Genomic DNA, 3560 nt, shown 5'->3' with positions numbered 1-3560 from the left:
ACATACTACACATGTGCCACAGATAGGATGGCAGTGCACACACACGCAGTAAACGTGTTAAAAGCATGTACGCAAATGCCTTGGTTTGTTACAGCAGAGAGACAGTTTGGGAAAGTTGACGCTCCCTCCCATCTCTGATCCTCCTGAAGGTATGCTTGTATGCCTGCTCCCTTGTTTTTCAGAAGTGGCTGTGATGGAGCTGGTGCAGACATGAATGCCAATTTGCAGGAATAGATATGATTAAAATGTGCATGGTCGTGTATGCACACCAGCTGCATGCTGACATACACACACATGTGTGCATCATTTGGGACAGTACAGAAAGGTAAAAGTTTGTAGCTCTTGGATATTTGTCTCTTTTTGGGGTAATCTGACTCAGTGCTTCCTCTTTTGATGGCAACAGTCTAGAAATGCTGTTCTTCCCGCCCAGAGATTAGAGGGAACAGGAAGGAAAATGTGGGGAGGGGAACCGGAGAAATGAGTAGGGGCCTGGAACTGAAGGCACTTTCACCTGTGATGGGCTGTAATGCTGTAGGAAAGAGCAAGGGACTTGGTCAAGGCTGGGTGACAAGAGGAGCCAGTCCCAGAGGGACAATTTGTTCTCCTCGTCAGTTTTTCTTCCAGGAGTAGACAACCTAGGACCCTCTCTTCTGTCATCTCCAAGTTGAGTCTATGCCTCAAGGATTGCTGTAGGCTTTCCCAGGTGGGTCTGTGCCCTAGTGAGTGGGTAGGTCCCATGAATGATGGAAAGGTCTTGGTCTTCACATGGAAGCAGCACCTAATGGTGGGGGCTGAGGGTCATCAGCAAACAGGTGTTCGGTCTGCCTCCAGTGATGCCTCCTCATGGCTTCCACATGGTGAGGTTGGGCTCAGAGTAGCAGGAGGCAACCCAGAACACTCTCCACATTCAAGACAACCTTCTATCCAGCCAACAAGGCTACATCCAGGAATAGATGGATGTGAGAGAGTCCTCATTTGGAATGTGCAATGTCTCACAGAGAGATGGGGGTCAAGGAAGGGACTCTCTGGTAGTAAGTTGTTTCTCTGGAAGCGCTGACTTTCTTCAGGATTCCTGTGTGGTGCAGGCATGCAATTATGCTGTGTTTTGTCTTTAAAATTGTCTGTTTCAATGCTTCAGAGCATATTCTGGAAACGACTCATCACATCCAAGTTCTCTACATCTTCTTCTCATAAAGTCTAAGAAAAAAAAAGATGGAGTGGTTAGGTCACTATGTCTCTGTAGCTACTGGCAGAGCATTGGATGAAGCAATCCACAGAACTCTTGCACAAAAAGTTACTAGAACAAAAGATGAGAAGATTTGTTCTGGATTGTTATCCTGTGTCTTCTGTGGAAAACTTTGTTTTTAGGGTCAACATACTGCTTTGTAAAGACAGAATATTCCTCCCACTTCTGCAGGAGGCATCTTCTCTCCTATTTTCTTGGAGTGTGTGGACAGGCGTCTTCGTGTCATGTGTGGATGGCCCTGGCCAGCGACGGCTGCTGTTGGCACCGCACATTGGTGTTGGACAGGGAGGAGATGCCTGCATTTCCCCAAGTGAGGTTTCTCTCCCAGTGTGATTTCCCAATGATAAGGGTGGTAATGGGAATAGTGGGAGTTCCTGCCATTTGGGAAAAGAGTTTCTCAGGCATTTATGTCTAAGTTTTAAGACAGCCAGTCATCGTGTCTGGGCTTTATCATTTTCTTGGCTGGCCTTACAACGTGCTAAAATTGGACGATTTTGGTTTCACCTTCAGCTCGCTGTGGTTTCCGGAGCTGAGCTGAAATGGCTGAACACACTTAGAATTCAAATTTGGAGAGAGAGTAAAGGTCTTCATTTTCATCATAGCCAATATCTCAAAATTCATCAGGGAAAATCTTGAAATTTAGAGATTTTCTTTTTTTCAGAAAGAGAGTGCCTCGACTTCTAAGAATTTTTTAATGAAGTTTTTAGTAGCTCACCCAAGGCAGAGTCCTATTTTCTGTATACAAGCTAGGTGAGTAATGATGAAGCCTGGCTGTTTAGGTCAACACATCTCTAATAAGGCAAGCACTAGAAACAAACATTCCACAACTCAGAAATGCAGATGTATATTGCTATGGTTTGAATTTGTGTGTCCCTCCCCAAATCCTATGTTGGAACTGACACCAATGTGACGGTATGAAGAGGTGAGGCCATTAGGAGGTGATTAAGTCATGAGGGCAGCACCCTCATGAATGGGATTAGTGACCTTATAAAAGGACTTCAGGGAACTAGCTAGGCCCTTTTTGCCTTACCATCCTCTGCCACGTGAGGACACGGTGCTCATCTCCTCTGGAGGACACAGCAACAAGGCATCATCTTGGAAGCAGAAACCAGGCTCTCAGCAGACATCAAACCCGCTGGTGCCTTGATCTTGGACTCGCAGCCAGCAGAACTCTGAGAAATAAATTTTTATCATTTATAAATTATCCAGTCTGTGCTTTTTTTATTTTTTTACAGCAACATGAATAGACTAAGACAAAAATATATGCCCCTGAAGTTTGAATACTTCCTCCAAAAAAGGCTTGCTGCTTTCTGCAGGCATCAGTAGGAAGTAGGACAGGAAGGGCATTCATTTCCTAATTGCTGCTGTAACAAATCACAACAAATGAAGTGGCTGAAAGCAACACCGGTTTACTCTCTAACAGTTTTGAGGTCAGAAGTTTGAATCCAAGATGTTGGCAAGGCTGGTTTCTCCTGGAGGCTCCAGGGGAGAATCTGTTTTCATGACTTTGCCAGCTGCTAGTGGCCACCTGTATTCTTTACCTGGTCCTTTTCTTCCATCTTCAAAGTGCACTCCAATCTCTGCTTTGATAGTCACATCTTCTCCTCTGACCCTGCTTCCTCTTATAAAGAGCCTGTAATTACATCAGGCACACCCAGCTACTCCAGGATAATCCCCAAATCTCAAGAATCTTAACTTAACCACATCTGTAAAGCCCCTTTTGCCATATAACACTCATAGTTTCCAGAGATTAGGAAATGGACATATTTAGAGGAGGAACTATTACTCAGCCCTCCACAGGAGGTAAATGGGGCAGATTAATGGGTGACTCTGAAAGATGATACGCCCAAGACCTTGTGCCCAGCAGTCCAATCAGTGTCCTTCCCTACTGCTGGTCTTACCACTCCCATCTTAGATTGCAATTACTTTATCGCACAGTTCATACGTAAATACTTATCTTTTTAAAAATGGAAACATTATCAATAGAACTAAGTCCTCTGACCATCTTCCACAATCCTGATCTTCTCTTCATTTCCTTCTTCCACCTCAGCAATGTTCTTTGCTTGATACACATCAGATGTGTCTCTGCATGTACATACATTTATTTCTTCCCATAGAAAGTATAATCTTGTTTACGGTTTCCCTCAGTGTAAGTGATATTGTAATGGACATATAATTCAGCCACATGCTTTTTTCATGCACCAGTGTCTTCAAGATCTTTTTATGACAGCACATATAGGTAGACCTCATTCTTTTCAACTACGGCACAGTATTTTGTGAAATGAGTATACCATGGTGTGTTAGTCTTCTTGGG

This window comes from Aotus nancymaae, unplaced genomic scaffold (assembly GCF_030222135.1).
Source record: "Aotus nancymaae isolate 86718 unplaced genomic scaffold, 86718_ANA_hifiasm-v0.15.2.pri h1tg000020l, whole genome shotgun sequence".
Lineage (NCBI taxonomy): Eukaryota > Metazoa > Chordata > Mammalia > Primates > Aotidae > Aotus > Aotus nancymaae.
This window is presented reverse-complemented; position numbering follows the sequence as displayed.